General features: G+C 65.5%; 12 non-coding genes across 12 annotated transcripts; 5 read left to right on the top strand and 7 right to left on the bottom strand.

Moving 5' to 3' along the window:
* Positions 1-143: 143 nt before the first annotated feature.
* On the bottom strand, positions 144-215 carry TRNAD-GUC (transfer RNA aspartic acid (anticodon GUC)). Its single transcript has one exon. It is a non-coding gene; the product is annotated as a tRNA-Asp (tRNA).
* A 580-nt stretch (positions 216-795) lies between these two features.
* TRNAL-CAG (transfer RNA leucine (anticodon CAG)) lies at positions 796-878 on the top strand. The gene has a single exon. It is a non-coding gene; the product is annotated as a tRNA-Leu (tRNA).
* Positions 879-2,652: 1,774 nt separating this feature from the next.
* On the top strand, positions 2,653-2,723 carry TRNAG-GCC (transfer RNA glycine (anticodon GCC)). The gene has a single exon. It is a non-coding gene; the product is annotated as a tRNA-Gly (tRNA).
* Positions 2,724-5,829: 3,106 nt separating this feature from the next.
* On the bottom strand, positions 5,830-5,901 carry TRNAE-CUC (transfer RNA glutamic acid (anticodon CUC)). The gene has a single exon. It is a non-coding gene; the product is annotated as a tRNA-Glu (tRNA).
* A 266-nt stretch (positions 5,902-6,167) lies between these two features.
* Positions 6,168-6,239, bottom strand: TRNAG-UCC (transfer RNA glycine (anticodon UCC)). Its single transcript has one exon. It is a non-coding gene; the product is annotated as a tRNA-Gly (tRNA).
* Positions 6,240-7,034: 795 nt separating this feature from the next.
* Positions 7,035-7,106, bottom strand: TRNAD-GUC (transfer RNA aspartic acid (anticodon GUC)). The gene has a single exon. It is a non-coding gene; the product is annotated as a tRNA-Asp (tRNA).
* Positions 7,107-7,694: 588 nt separating this feature from the next.
* Positions 7,695-7,777, top strand: TRNAL-CAG (transfer RNA leucine (anticodon CAG)). Its single transcript has one exon. It is a non-coding gene; the product is annotated as a tRNA-Leu (tRNA).
* Positions 7,778-9,551: 1,774 nt separating this feature from the next.
* On the top strand, positions 9,552-9,622 carry TRNAG-GCC (transfer RNA glycine (anticodon GCC)). Its single transcript has one exon. It is a non-coding gene; the product is annotated as a tRNA-Gly (tRNA).
* A 3,096-nt stretch (positions 9,623-12,718) lies between these two features.
* On the bottom strand, positions 12,719-12,790 carry TRNAE-CUC (transfer RNA glutamic acid (anticodon CUC)). Its single transcript has one exon. It is a non-coding gene; the product is annotated as a tRNA-Glu (tRNA).
* Positions 12,791-13,056: 266 nt separating this feature from the next.
* Positions 13,057-13,128, bottom strand: TRNAG-UCC (transfer RNA glycine (anticodon UCC)). Its single transcript has one exon. It is a non-coding gene; the product is annotated as a tRNA-Gly (tRNA).
* Positions 13,129-13,923: 795 nt separating this feature from the next.
* TRNAD-GUC (transfer RNA aspartic acid (anticodon GUC)) lies at positions 13,924-13,995 on the bottom strand. Its single transcript has one exon. It is a non-coding gene; the product is annotated as a tRNA-Asp (tRNA).
* A 580-nt stretch (positions 13,996-14,575) lies between these two features.
* TRNAL-CAG (transfer RNA leucine (anticodon CAG)) lies at positions 14,576-14,658 on the top strand. The gene has a single exon. It is a non-coding gene; the product is annotated as a tRNA-Leu (tRNA).
* The last annotated feature ends 803 nt before the right edge of the window (positions 14,659-15,461 follow it).

Genomic DNA, 15,461 nt, shown 5'->3' with positions numbered 1-15,461 from the left:
CCGCAGAGGATGACGCCAAGGGCCCAGGTGGAGCGCGGAGGGCAGGGCAGGGCGGGGCAGGGCAGGGCAGGGCATTGCGCCGGCCACTGGGTCTGAGAGCGGGCGCCGGGTGCGTGGCGGCAGAGGCCAAAAAGGGCGTCTGCCTCCCCGTCGGGGAATCGAACCCCGGTCTCCCGCGTGACAGGCGGGGATACTCACCACTATACTAACGAGGACGGCGGTGGCCGTCCGGGGTGCAGAACGCTCTCCCGCCGCCGCCGCTGCACACCACGCCGACTCCGACGCCGACGCCGACGCCTCTTCCTGCCCCCTGCTCGCTGCATGCTCGGCGACAGAGCGCGCCCCGCCCACCTCCATCCTCGCCGTCCACGCAGCCTGGCACCCGGGCCGGGCCCGGGGGATACCGAAGCTCCGCGTGCGCGGCGGCCGCTTCCCTCCACGGCGGCGAAAGCGCCGGGAGAAAGAAAGGGGATCGAGCGGGCAGAAAACGTCTGCGAGGAGGAGGAGGCATTGGTGGGCGCGAGAGCTGACGTGAGGACGGAGGCCGGGGCAGCGGCTGGCGGGGCCCGGGGGACGGTGCGTGGGGGAGTTGGCCGGGCACCTCGCCGGGTCGGCCGGCCTTGGTGGCGCTCGGCTCCGAGCCTTCGCGCGCGCCGTCCGTCCGTCCGTCCGTCCGTCCGTCCGTCCGTCGGTCGCGCAGCCGCAAGGCCGTCCAGGAGGCGCGCCGACCGGCCCAGGGCACCGGCGTTGGCGCGGCGTCGCAGCCGGGCCAGCGGCGACGCGCCCACAGCCGCCGTCAGGATGGCCGAGCGGTCTAAGGCGCTGCGTTCAGGTCGCAGTCTCCCCTGGAGGCGTGGGTTCGAATCCCACTCCTGACAAGACAACCTTTTGGCAACAGCCACCTACTGTCCCCAGCCTTCACCACACGCGTCTCTGCCCTTTACTGGGCGACTGTCCACGCTCGGGCCGTGCAATCCTTCTGCCTCTCCAGCCTCCAGCCCGTGGCCCCACCCCGCTCCGACACCCTAACTTGTCAGGCACATCCCTGACAGCTAGGATGCTCCAGCGCCTTGAACCCCTCTGGTAACTGCCTTTCCGGCCAGCCCCAGCCCAACTGCCCACCATGAAACGCACCCCTCCTACCTGCCTGCCCCCGCATCCGCGCGGTTTCTCGACTTCCCATCACAGCTACCTCCTCTCTCTTACCCCTGTCCTCTCTCTGCCCTCGCCCTTTCCCTCTTCCCTCTGTCTTTCACCTCTCCCTCTCCCTCTCTCTCTGTCTTTGTCAGGCCCCGATTACCCAACAAGCAAGGTAGGCACGGGTCCAATTGTTAGGCTTCCCACCAATCTGCAGCTCACGATCTCACCGCTCTCCCACCACAGCAAGGATGTGGTGAAGCCCACTTGAAACCGCTCACCACAGAGTAGGGAGCCAATACAGTGGAGCCCGCCCGTGCGCGCGACCCTGGCTCAACGCAAGCCGCTGCTCACCGGCCTTCCTGGTTAATCCGCCCCTGGTCTTTAGCCCCGTTTGCCTGCGTGTGTCTGTGGGCTCCATCTGGCCCGTGCGGAAAGCCCTCCCCGGTGGTCCTCCACCTTCTGCCCGCTGAACGGCAGCAACTCGCTTTTGCCCTGCGCTGCTGCAAGCAGCACCACACCACCCAAAACCTTGGCCATCATCCCGCCCTTTCCACACCAGCCTCCTGCCCATTCCTCTCTCCCGCCCCGAATCCCCTTCCCACTAACACCCGCTGCGCCCTCTCTTCAGCCCGTGGTCTCCGCGCTTGTTGAGTTTGGGGACCTTGCCTCCCCACACCGGCCATGCCGCTGCATTTTCAGCCCCACCACCGGCTGGCGAGGAGAAGCCAGAGCCGGGCACAGGGCCCGGTCCACCTCGGGCGTGCCACATCCCAGTTCCACGCGGGTAGCCGCTGCCTGGGAGCAGACCCACCGCGCCAACGACCTCTCTGCTGCCGAAGAGCTCTTTCGATGGGTCGGCCGGCTCCCGCTCCACAACCCACCCCCTCCAGCACAGCATCCTAAGGAGTGAGGCTGGCCGGAGGACGGAGGGCGGAAGGCAGGCTCAGACCGCTGTGGCCACTTTGTCCGACGTCCCGCCGCTGGCAGGCAGCCGCCACAGGAGGATGCAGGCGTCCCGCTCCCTTGCTCCCGGACTTCCTGTGCCCACACCCCCAAGCACGGGCGAGAAAACTGGCCGCCCAAGGGGGTCCTGGGGGTGCATGCCGGGGGTCGCCGCCGGGACAGCTGTGAGCACCTCTGCGCGCCACAGGCCACCTGGCCTGGCTGGGATTGGCGCTGGCCGACCAGGCTCCTTCGGGCTCTAGGCTTCCTCCCAGCCACGGGATGGGCAGGGACTACCTCTCTCCCTCCGCCTCCGTCCAGGACCCTCGACACGCCTGGCACCTGCCTCTCTTCCACGTCGGTCGCCCAGACCCCTTCCCTTGCCCGCCCGTCCCGCCCACCCGCACCAGGCCGCCGGCCCCAGGCTGGCCGCCGCCGCCTGCCTAGCTCTAGGGGAGCAGAGAGACAGACGCCCCGGCCAGGTAGTGAGCAGCGTCCTGAGCCCAGCGGCGGGCCAGCGAAGACAGGGCAGGGGCACAGGCTGGAGCCAGCCGCCCGGACGCCGGCAGCGCATGGGTGGTTCAGTGGTAGAATTCTCGCCTGCCACGCGGGAGGCCCGGGTTCGATTCCCGGCCCATGCAGTCCCCTGTCCCCTTTTGGTCGCTCTGCCCCAATTCACGCCGCCGACTGCTCAGTGCTTGCTCTGCTCTGCTCTGGCTCTCCTACTACACTCGGGGCAACTCTCCCAGAGCCCTGGGGCTCCGCTCCCACCTGCGGCCCAGCAGTGTGCCAGTGCCCTGCGCCTCTCCCACACCCTGGGGCCGAAAGCACACCGCGCTCCGGCGCCGACCTCCAGTGGCCTCTACCCCAACACTTCTCCCGGGCAGCCACCCTTTTCTCTTCATCACCCTGACGAAACCTTAGCCACACGTTTCACTTCACAGAGGACCACCGTGCAACATGCCTCTTCCCATCTCACCACCCTTCCTGGCCACGCTCCCAAAATGACACCATCCTTGCTGGACCATTACCAAGGAAGTCGCACGGCCGGATCCATACTCGGAAAAGCAACGCATTACGCTCCCCTACCGTGTCCTGGTCATCATCGCGCACGAGAAAATGAAAGTCCTGTCAGTGCAGTCACTTTAGCCCACTCCTCCACAACACAGTGGTAAACACGCCCCTTCCTTGCCCGCCTCCCCCTTACCACGATCCAAACTTTTGGCCAAAGGTCACTGGAGGCCTCTGTTGCTCGGGCCTCTTTCAATCTCCACTGAGTCCCCCGTCCCACCCCACCGCACCCCACGGTGCCCCAAACGCGCACCTAACGCACTCCCGTGTCCTGACAAAGGGACGTTTAAGCCTCTGGGCCAGTCGCGCGCCCTAAGACCTCACGGCCTTTTCCAGACGTTTTTCTCTCTTCCCTTCTCTTCTAATCTCTCTCTGCGTGTCTCTCTGTGTGTCTGTCTGTTTCTCGCGCCCTCTTCTGTCTGTCCGTCTCTGTCTCTATCTCTGTCTCCCTCTCTGTCTCCCGGTCCCTGTCTCACGCTGGCTCTCTCTCGACAGCACCCTTGCCCCCAATCAACCTCCCACTCTTTAGGTTGACTGACTTCAGGCACAGCACCGCGGGCAACCTTGTCTGGCCGGGTCCAGTCTCATGACGTGCCCTTGGATCTGGGTGGGACCTAAGCCCACCCTCCCAACACTCCCCCCACCCCCGCCCCCCAGCTAGCCATCTAGTGGTCCTTCCAGCCTCCGCCTGACCCGCCACCACAGACCTCTATCACACGAACACCTTGCCTTGCCCTGATGACGCACATCCACCGGGCTGGCCACCCCCGGCATCCCCAGGGTCGCTCCCGCCCCTCCCATGTCCCCACCCTCATCTCCACACTGGCCTGGCATAATGCTCCGAAGCCCCCAAGCCTCTGCAGCGCCGGCACCTGACTGGGCGGCCGCACTCGCTACGCGCCCTCCTGCCCTAGGGCGGCTTGGACACTCTGACATCTGGACTCCTTCTCCCACCTGCCAGCACTCAGGACACGTCTGTCCCCTCTTTTGGGTTTCCCTCACCTTTCCCTGTCCTTTGTGTCGTGCCACCCGAACAACCAGCCAGCTTCCTCCACTGCGGTCATCTATCCACAACTCACAAAACAGGGACAGGAAGGAAGTGCCTGGGGTGACAGTAAGCTTCTCTATGATCACACGGGTTCCTGCTCACAAGGCTATGCCTTTCCATGCCTGGCCTTCTACTGCCCTGACATTCCAAGCCGCTGAGAAGCCCGCGGAGTGCAGTTCTACTCTCAGACACATGGGGTCGCCAGGAGTCAGAATCCACCCCATCGCCCTTTTCAAAAGCCATCTCTTTCTTCAAATCCCGTGAACGGCCACCCCAAGGGATGAAGTTATGCTCATGCCGCAACAGGCATGAACCTTGAAGACATTCGCCGAGTCAAGTAAACCAGACCCAAAACAACAAACGTTGTATGATTTTACTTTCGTCGCGTCTGTATAACAGGTAACTTCCCAGACCAACAAAGGAGAATAGACGTTTCCCGGGGTAGCCGGGAAGGGGAAACAGGAGGCCCTCATTATGTGGGGACAGGGTTGGTTTGGGAATGACTAAAAAAAAAAAAAAAAAAAAAAGTGGAAATGGATATTCGTGGCGGTTAGAAAAGACGGCGAACGTCCTTAAAGCCACTGAATTCTGCACTCAGAAATGGTGAAAATGGTATATTCTGTCTTAAGTATACTTTCACCACAATTAAAGACAGAGAGAGAGGGAAGGGGAGGTGAGTGGGAAGAGAACCACGAAGATACCCAAGGAACGACTGTCTGGCGTGAGGCTTGTGCGTTTCCTTGCGTGCAAACTTGATTTCTAAGAAAAAGAGTCTTGAAGCAAATATTAGACCCTCTCTGTCCGCAGGCCTTGCAAGACGCGGATGACTGCCGTCTGCCATCTACCAGGCGCGGCATCATCAATGAGTTAACAAGAGGGACGCTCGGGGTGGAAGGAGGGATGGACACCGGGATAGATATGTGGTAAGGCAGGAGTGGGATAAAATGCATGGGTCGTACAATCCGGGGGGCGGGAGTAGGGGTGTTCTCCGTCAATTTCTGTCCACGCTGAGATCTGTTGGCGCCTTGCTAATACCGTCGTGTTAGAGAGTCGGGGAAGGCTACCTGCTGCCACCGCCCCTCAGCCGTTGGGCATGTCCATTTCCCCGACGGCCCCCGGTCTCACATTCCTCTCTCCCCCTTACTCTCATCCCCCCCTCCGACCCCACCCGGACCCCCCAGCTGGCCGGGCATTCCCAGATTCCCCTTTCACGTTCTTCTGTCTCCCGGCCGCCGTCGCCCTGCTCAGGGTCTGGGCCTTCACAAGCTTGGCTCCCCCAGCCCAGGTCTGGCCTGGTAGCTGAGCCAAATGCAAGCACGCGCCAGGGCGCGCGCTGGCAGCAGCGAGGACGCGGGCTCCGCTCCTGGCCACCGCCGGCCAGAGGCTGTCCTGGCCTGTGGGCTTTGGGGCTGACAGATGCCAGAGAACGCGAGCGCCTGCGCCAGCGCCAGCGCCAGGGCGGACGAGCAAGTAGGCCTGTGGTGGGCGAGCGGGTCGAAAAGGATCGGATGGCATTGGTGGCGGCAGCGGGCCAGGCGGTGTGCTGGGCCTGCAAGCGTTGGCTAAAAGGCAGGTGTGGAGGGAGGTGCGCGGCAAGTTGTTTGTGGGCAGAGAGGAAGAAGAACGGCTTCCCTGACCGGGAATCGAACCCGGGCCGCGGCGGTGAGAGCGCCGAATCCTAACCACTAGACCACCAGGGAGCGTCGGGCCACCCGTCCTGCCTGCGCCACCTGCACTCAGCGCCTCCGCACCCCTCGGCCCCAGCCGTGGACCTTGCTCCGGCCTCCAGTCGCCCGGCCCGGCCTCCCCTCGCACTCCGCGCCCTTTTCTCTTGCTCGCAGCACCCCCAAAACGCTGGGCGCCTCCTTCCTTCTCCCACACATACACACCGAGCCAAGTGCCGACTCCGTCAGCCATACCTGGCAAGACGGCCCTGGGCTGGGCCTCTGGCAAAAAGTCAGCCCACTGCGTTGGCCGGGAATCGAACCCGGGTCAACTGCTTGGAAGGCAGCTATGCTCACCACTATACCGCCAACGCCGCACGGCCCAGACGAGCCCAAGATGCCGCGCGGAACTCGCACCAGCGTGCTGCCGCCGCCGCCGCCGCCCGCCGCCGGGCGCAGACCCTTCTCGACGCCTGGCTCACCCGTCCGCGGCTCCGGGCCCTCACAGCACCACCAGCCGCCGCCCGGCGCCAGCCGAGCCCCGCCGCTCTCCACACGCCCCCGCCCCGCCCTCCTCCGCCCCGCCGCTGGGGGGCGCTCTCCCGCTCGCTTCCTCCGGCCTCCCGCCCGCAGCGGGGCGCTCCAGGGCGCGCGGCCCCCCACCCCCGGCCCTGAGCTCCCGGCTGCGGCCTGCCCCCGGGGCACGCCTGCTCCACACCTCCGGCTCGCCAAGCCCCTTCCATTCTCCGCCACGTCGCGGCCGCTCGGCGACGCTCGGCTAGGCCACAGCCGGCACCGAGACGGTGCACATCTCCGACAGGCCGCTCTCCACCTGGCACCTGGGAGCCGGAGTCGCTGGGCGGCGGTCGGCGACCCTGAGCCGGGGGGCGGAAGACACCCATCCGCTGGGGACGGGCCGCTCCTCAAGCGCTGCCGGGACCCGAGAAGGCTGCTGTGGCTGGCGGGCGACCAGGCGCCTTGGCCAGGAGGATTGGAAGGGAAGGTGGGCGGAGGGTGGGCTGTGCCCCGCAGAGGATGACGCCAAGGGCCCAGGTGGAGCGCGGAGGGCAGGGCAGGGCGGGGCAGGGCAGGGCAGGGCATTGCGCCGGCCACTGGGTCTGAGAGCGGGCGCCGGGTGCGTGGCGGCAGAGGCCAAAAAGGGCGTCTGCCTCCCCGTCGGGGAATCGAACCCCGGTCTCCCGCGTGACAGGCGGGGATACTCACCACTATACTAACGAGGACGGCGGTGGCCGTCCGGGGTGCAGAACGCTCTCCCGCCGCCGCCGCTGCACACCACGCCGACTCCGACGCCGACGCCGACGCCTCTTCCTGCCCCCTGCTCGCTGCATGCTCGGCGACAGAGCGCGCCCCGCCCACCTCCATCCTCGCCGTCCACGCAGCCTGGCACCCGGGCCGGGCCCGGGGGATACCGAAGCTCCGCGTGCGCGGCGGCCGCTTCCCTCCACGGCGGCGAAAGCGCCGGGAGAAAGAAAGGGGATCGAGCGGGCAGAAAACGTCTGCGAGGAGGAGGAGGCATTGGTGGGCGCGAGAGCTGACGTGAGGACGGAGGCCGGGGCAGCGGCTGGCGGGGCCCGGGGGACGGTGCGTGGGGGAGTTGGCCGGGCACCTCGCCGGGTCGGCCGGCCTTGGTGGCGCTCGGCTCCGAGCCTTCGCGCGCGCCGTCCGTCCGTCCGTCCGTCCGTCCGTCCGTCCGTCCGTCCGTCGGTCGCGCAGCCGCAAGGCCGTCCAGGAGGCGCGCCGACCGGCCCAGGGCACCGGCGTTGGCGCCGCGTCGCAGCCGGGCCAGCGGCGACGCGCCCACAGCCGCCGTCAGGATGGCCGAGCGGTCTAAGGCGCTGCGTTCAGGTCGCAGTCTCCCCTGGAGGCGTGGGTTCGAATCCCACTCCTGACAAGACAACCTTTTGGCAACAGCCACCTACTGTCCCCAGCCTTCACCACACGCGTCTCTGCCCTTTACTGGGCGACTGTCCACGCTCGGGCCGTGCAATCCTTCTGCCTCTCCAGCCTCCAGCCCGTGGCCCCACCCCGCTCCGACACCCTAACTTGTCAGGCACATCCCTGACAGCTAGGATGCTCCAGCGCCTTGAACCCCTCTGGTAACTGCCTTTCCGGCCAGCCCCAGCCCAACTGCCCACCATGAAACGCACCCCTCCTACCTGCCTGCCCCCGCATCCGCGCGGTTTCTCGACTTCCCATCACAGCTACCTCCTCTCTCTTACCCCTGTCCTCTCTCTGCCCTCGCCCTTTCCCTCTTCCCTCTGTCTTTCACCTCTCCCTCTCCCTCTCTCTCTGTCTTTGTCAGGCCCCGATTACCCAACAAGCAAGGTAGGCACGGGTCCAATTGTTAGGCTTCCCACCAATCTGCAGCTCACGATCTCACCGCTCTCCCACCACAGCAAGGATGTGGTGAAGCCCACTTGAAACCGCTCACCACAGAGTAGGGAGCCAATACAGTGGAGCCCGCCCGTGCGCGCGACCCTGGCTCAACGCAAGCCGCTGCTCACCGGCCTTCCTGGTTAATCCGCCCCTGGTCTTTAGCCCCGTTTGCCTGCGTGTGTCTGTGGGCTCCATCTGGCCCGTGCGGAAAGCCCTCCCCGGTGGTCCTCCACCTTCTGCCCGCTGAACGGCAGCAACTCGCTTTTGCCCTGCGCTGCTGCAAGCAGCACCACACCACCCAAAACCTTGGCCATCATCCCGCCCTTTCCACACCAGCCTCCTGCCCATTCCTCTCTCCCGCCCCGAATCCCCTTCCCACTAACACCCGCTGCGCCCTCTCTTCAGCCCGTGGTCTCCGCGCTTGTTGAGTTTGGGGACCTTGCCTCCCCACACCGGCCATGCCGCTGCATTTTCAGCCCCACCACCGGCTGGCGAGGAGAAGCCAGAGCCGGGCACAGGGCCCGGTCCACCTCGGGCGTGCCACATCCCAGTTCCACGCGGGTAGCCGCTGCCTGGGAGCAGACCCACCGCGCCAACGACCTCTCTGCTGCCGAAGAGCTCTTTCGATGGGTCGGCCGGCTCCCGCTCCACAACCCACCCCCTCCAGCACAGCATCCTAAGGAGTGCGGCTGGCCGGAGGACGGAGGGCGGAAGGCAGGCTCAGACCGCTGTGGCCACTTTGTCCGACGTCCCGCCGCTGGCAGGCAGCCGCCACAGGAGGATGCAGGCGTCCCGCTCCCTTGCTCCCGGACTTCCTGTGCCCACACCCCCAAGCACGGGCGAGAAAACTGGCCGCCCAAGGGGGTCCTGGGGGTGCATGCCGGGGGTCGCCGCCGGGACAGCTGTGAGCACCTCTGCGCGCCACAGGCCACCTGGCCTGGCTGGGATTGGCGCTGGCCGACCAGGCTCCTTCGGGCTCTAGGCTTCCTCCCAGCCACGGGATGGGCAGGGACTACCTCTCTCCCTCCGCCTCCGTCCAGGACCCTCGACACGCCTGGCACCTGCCTCTCTTCCACGTCGGTCGCCCAGACCCCTTCCCTTGCCCGCCCGTCCCGCCCACCCGCACCAGGCCGCCGGCCCCAGGCTGGCCGCCGCCGCCTGCCTAGCTCTAGGGGAGCAGAGAGACAGACGCCCCGGCCAGGTAGTGAGCAGCGTCCTGAGCCCAGCGGCGGGCCAGCGAAGACAGGGCAGGGGCACAGGCTGGAGCCAGCCGCCCGGACGCCGGCAGCGCATGGGTGGTTCAGTGGTAGAATTCTCGCCTGCCACGCGGGAGGCCCGGGTTCGATTCCCGGCCCATGCAGTCCCCTGTCCCCTTTTGGTCGCTCTGCCCCAATTCACGCCGCCGACTGCTCAGTGCTTGCTCTGCTCTGCTCTGGCTCTCCTACTACACTCGGGGCAACTCTCCCAGAGCCCTGGGGCTCCGCTCCCACCTGCGGCCCAGCAGTGTGCCAGTGCCCTGCGCCTCTCCCACACCCTGGGGCCGAAAGCACACCGCGCTCCGGCGCCGACCTCCAGTGGCCTCTACCCCAACACTTCTCCCGGGCAGCCACCCTTTTCTCTTCATCACCCTGACGAAACCTTAGCCACACGTTTCACTTCACAGAGGACCACCGTGCAACATGCCTCTTCCCATCTCACCACCCTTCCTGGCCACGCTCCCAAAATGACACCATCCTTGCTGGACCATTACCAAGGAAGTCGCACGGCCGGATCCATACTCGGAAAAGCAACGCATTACGCTCCCCTACCGTGTCCTGGTCATCATCGCGCACGAGAAAATGAAAGTCCTGTCAGTGCAGTCACTTTAGCCCACTCCTCCACAACACAGTGGTAAACACGCCCCTTCCTTGCCCGCCTCCCCCTTACCACGATCCAAACTTTTGGCCAAAGGTCACTGGAGGCCTCTGTTGCTCGGGCCTCTTTCAATCTCCACTGAGTCCCCCGTCCCACCCCACCGCACCCCACGGTGCCCCAAACGCGCACCTAACGCACTCCCGTGTCCTGACAAAGGGACGTTTAAGCCTCTGGGCCAGTCGCGCGCCCTAAGACCTCACGGCCTTTTCCAGACGTTTTTCTCTCTTCCCTTCTCTTCTAATCTCTCTCTGCGTGTCTCTCTGTGTGTCTGTCTGTTTCTCGCGCCCTCTTCTGTCTGTCCGTCTCTGTCTCTATCTCTGTCTCCCTCTCTGTCTCCCGGTCCCTGTCTCACGCTGGCTCTCTCTCGACAGCACCCTTGCCCCCAATCAACCTCCCACTCTTTAGGTTGAGTGACTTCAGGCACAGCACCGCGGGCAACCTTGTCTGGCCGGGTCCAGTCTCATGACGTGCCCTTGGATCTGGGTGGGACCTAAGCCCACCCTCCCAACACTCCCCCCCCCCGCCCCCCAGCTAGCCATCTAGTGGTCCTTCCAGCCTCCGCCTGACCCGCCACCACAGACCTCTATCACACGAACACCTTGCCTTGCCCTGATGACGCACATCCACCGGGCTGGCCACCCCCGGCATCCCCAGGGTCGCTCCCGCCCCTCCCATGTCCCCACCCTCATCTCCACACTGGCCTGGCATAATGCTCCGAAGCCCCCAAGCCTCTGCAGCGCCGGCACCTGACTGGGCGGCCGCACTCGCTACGCGCCCTCCTGCCCTAGGGCGGCTTGGACACTCTGACATCTGGACTCCTTCTCCCACCTGCCAGCACTCAGGACACGTCTGTCCCCTCTTTTGGGTTTCCCTCACCTTTCCCTGTCCTTTGTGTCGTGCCACCCGAACAACCAGCCAGCTTCCTCCACTGCGGTCATCTATCCACAACTCACAAAACAGGGACAGGAAGGAAGTGCCTGGGGTGACAGTAAGCTTCTCTATGATCACACGGGTTCCTGCTCACAAGGCTATGCCTTTCCATGCCTGGCCTTCTACTGCCCTGACATTCCAAGCCGCTGAGAAGCCCGCGGAGTGCAGTTCTACTCTCAGACACATGGGGTCGCCAGGAGTCAGAATCCACCCCATCGCCCTTTTCAAAAGCCATCTCTTTCTTCAAATCCCGTGAACGGCCACCCCAAGGGATGAAGTTATGCTCATGCCGCAACAGGCATGAACCTTGAAGACATTCGCCGAGTCAAGTAAACCAGACCCAAAACAACAAACGTTGTATGATTTTACTTTCGTCGCGTCTGTATAACAGGTAACTTCCCAGACCAACAAAGGAGAATAGACGTTTCCCGGGGTAGCCGGGAAGGGGAAACAGGAGGCCCTCATTATGTGGGGACAGGGTTGGTTTGGGAATGACTAAAAAAAAAAAAAAGTGGAAATGGATATTCGTGGCGGTTAGAAAAGACGGCGAACGTCCTTAAAGCCACTGAATTCTGCACTCAGAAATGGTGAAAATGGTATATTCTGTCTTAAGTATACTTTCACCACAATTAAAGACAGAGAGAGAGGGAAGGGGAGGTGAGTGGGAAGAGAACCACGAAGATACCCAAGGAACGACTGTCTGGCGTGAGGCTTGTGCGTTTCCTTGCGTGCAAACTTGATTTCTAAGAAAAAGAGTCTTGAAGCAAATATTAGACCCTCTCTGTCCGCAGGCCTTGCAAGACGCGGATGACTGCCGTCTGCCATCTACCAGGCGCGGCATCATCAATGAGTTAACAAGAGGGACGCTCGGGGTGGAAGGAGGGAGGGACACCGGGATAGATATGTGGTAAGGCAGGAGTGGGATAAAATGCATGGGTCGTACAATCCGGGGGGCGGGAGTAGGGGTGTTCTCCGTCAATTTCTGTCCACGCTGAGATCTGTTGGCGCCTTGCTAATACCGTCGTGTTAGAGAGTCGGGGAAGGCTACCTGCTGCCACCGCCCCTCAGCCGTTGGGCATGTCCATTTCCCCGACGGCCCCCGGTCTCACATTCCTCTCTCCCCCTTACTCTCATCCCCCCCTCCGACCCCACCCGGACCCCCCAGCTGGCCGGGCATTCCCAGATTCCCCTTTCACGTTCTTCTGTCTCCCGGCCGCCGTCGCCCTGCTCAGGGTCTGGGCCTTCACAAGCTTGGCTCCCCCAGCCCAGGTCTGGCCTGGTAGCTGAGCCAAATGCAAGCACGCGCCAGGGCGCGCGCTGGCAGCAGCGAGGACGCGGGCTCCGCTCCTGGCCACCGCCGGCCAGAGGCTGTCCTGGCCTGTGGGCTTTGGGGCTGACAGATGCCAGAGAACGCGAGCGCCTGCGCCAGCGCCAGCGCCAGGGCGGACGAGCAAGTAGGCCTGTGGTGGGCGAGCGGGTCGAAAAGGATCGGATGGCATTGGTGGCGGCAGCGGGCCAGGCGGTGTGCTGGGCCTGCAAGCGTTGGCTAAAAGGCAGGTGTGGAGGGAGGTGCGCGGCAAGTTGTTTGTGGGCAGAGAGGAAGAAGAACGGCTTCCCTGACCGGGAATCGAACCCGGGCCGCGGCGGTGAGAGCGCCGAATCCTAACCACTAGACCACCAGGGAGCGTCGGGCCACCCGTCCTGCCTGCGCCACCTGCACTCAGCGCCTCCGCACCCCTCGGCCCCAGCCGTGGACCTTGCTCCGGCCTCCAGTCGCCCGGCCCGGCCTCCCCTCGCACTCCGCGCCCTTTTCTCTTGCTCGCAGCACCCCCAAAACGCTGGGCGCCTCCTTCCTTCTCCCACACATACACACCGAGCCAAGTGCCGACTCCGTCAGCCATACCTGGCAAGACGGCCCTGGGCTGGGCCTCTGGCAAAAAGTCAGCCCACTGCGTTGGCCGGGAATCGAACCCGGGTCAACTGCTTGGAAGGCAGCTATGCTCACCACTATACCACCAACGCCGCACGGCCCAGACGAGCCCAAGATGCCGCGCGGAACTCGCACCAGCGTGCTGCCGCCGCCGCCGCCGCCCGCCGCCGGGCGCAGACCCTTCTCGACGCCTGGCTCACCCGTCCGCGGCTCCGGGCCCTCACAGCACCACCGGCCGCCGCCCGGCGCCAGCCGAGCCCCGCCGCTCTCCACACGCCCCCGCCCCGCCCTCCTCCGCCCCGCCGCTGGGGGGCGCTCTCCCGCTCGCTTCCTCCGGCCTCCCGCCCGCAGCGGGGCGCTCCAGGGCGCGCGGCCCCCCACCCCCGGCCCTGAGCTCCCGGCTGCGGCCTGCCCCCGGGGCACGCCTGCTCCACACCTCCGGCTCGCCAAGCCCCTTCCATTCTCCGCCACGTCGCGGCCGCTCGGCGACGCTCGGCTAGGCCACAGCCGGCACCGAGACGGTGCACATCTCCGACAGGCCGCTCTCCACCTGGCACCTGGGAGCCGGAGTCGCTGGGCGGCGGTCGGCGACCCTGAGCCGGGGGGCGGAAGACACCCATCCGCTGGGGACGGGCCGCTCCTCAAGCGCTGCCGGGACCCGAGAAGGCTGCTGTGGCTGGCGGGCGACCAGGCGCCTTGGCCAGGAGGATTGGAAGGGAAGGTGGGCGGAGGGTGGGCTGTGCCCCGCAGAGGATGACGCCAAGGGCCCAGGTGGAGCGCGGAGGGCAGGGCAGGGCGGGGCAGGGCAGGGCAGGGCATTGCGCCGGCCACTGGGTCTGAGAGCGGGCGCCGGGTGCGTGGCGGCAGAGGCCAAAAAGGGCGTCTGCCTCCCCGTCGGGGAATCGAACCCCGGTCTCCCGCGTGACAGGCGGGGATACTCACCACTATACTAACGAGGACGGCGGTGGCCGTCCGGGGTGCAGAACGCTCTCCCGCCGCCGCCGCTGCACACCACGCCGACTCCGACGCCGACGCCGACGCCTCTTCCTGCCCCCTGCTCGCTGCATGCTCGGCGACAGAGCGCGCCCCGCCCACCTCCATCCTCGCCGTCCACGCAGCCTGGCACCCGGGCCGGGCCCGGGGGATACCGAAGCTCCGCGTGCGCGGCGGCCGCTTCCCTCCACGGCGGCGAAAGCGCCGGGAGAAAGAAAGGGGATCGAGCGGGCAGAAAACGTCTGCGAGGAGGAGGAGGCATTGGTGGGCGCGAGAGCTGACGTGAGGACGGAGGCCGGGGCAGCGGCTGGCGGGGCCCGGGGGACGGTGCGTGGGGGAGTTGGCCGGGCACCTCGCCGGGTCGGCCGGCCTTGGTGGCGCTCGGCTCCGAGCCTTCGCGCGCGCCGTCCGTCCGTCCGTCCGTCCGTCCGTCCGTCCGTCGGTCGCGCAGCCGCAAGGCCGTCCAGGAGGCGCGCCGACCGGCCCAGGGCACCGGCGTTGGCGCGGCGTCGCAGCCGGGCCAGCGGCGACGCGCCCACAGCCGCCGTCAGGATGGCCGAGCGGTCTAAGGCGCTGCGTTCAGGTCGCAGTCTCCCCTGGAGGCGTGGGTTCGAATCCCACTCCTGACAAGACAACCTTTTGGCAACAGCCACCTACTGTCCCCAGCCTTCACCACACGCGTCTCTGCCCTTTACTGGGCGACTGTCCACGCTCGGGCCGTGCAATCCTTCTGCCTCTCCAGCCTCCAGCCCGTGGCCCCACCCCGCTCCGACACCCTAACTTGTCAGGCACATCCCTGACAGCTAGGATGCTCCAGCGCCTTGAACCCCTCTGGTAACTGCCTTTCCGGCCAGCCCCAGCCCAACTGCCCACCATGAAACGCACCCCTCCTACCTGCCTGCCCCCGCATCCGCGCGGTTTCTCGACTTCCCATCACAGCTACCTCCTCTCTCTTACCCCTGTCCTCTCTCTGCCCTCGCCCTTTCCCTCTTCCCTCTGTCTTTCACCTCTCCCTCTCCCTCTCTCTCTGTCTTTGTCAGGCCCCGATTACCCAACAAGCAAGGTAGGCACGGGTCCAATTGTTAGGCTTCCCACCAATCTGCAGCTCACGATCTCACCGCTCTCCCACCACAGCAAGGATGTGGTGAAGCCCACTTGAAACCGCTCACCACAGAGTAGGGAGCCAATACAGTGGAGCCCGCCCGTGCGCGCGACCCTGGCTCAACGCAAGCCGCTGCTCACCGGCCTTCCTGGTTAATCCGCCCCTGGTCTTTAGCCCCGTTTGCCTGCGTGTGTCTGTGGGCTCCATCTGGCCCGTGCGGAAAGCCCTCCCCGGTGGTCCTCCACCTTCTGCCCGCTGAACGGCAGCAACTCGCTTTTGCCCTGCGCTGCTGCAAGCAGCACCACACCACCCAAAACCTTGGCCATCATC

This window comes from Elephas maximus, chromosome 3 (genome assembly GCF_024166365.1).
Source record: "Elephas maximus indicus isolate mEleMax1 chromosome 3, mEleMax1 primary haplotype, whole genome shotgun sequence".
In the NCBI taxonomy this organism is placed as follows: Eukaryota; Metazoa; Chordata; class Mammalia; order Proboscidea; family Elephantidae; genus Elephas; species Elephas maximus.
Note: the sequence above shows the minus strand (reverse complement) of the source record. Positions and strands in the feature narration are given on the sequence as shown.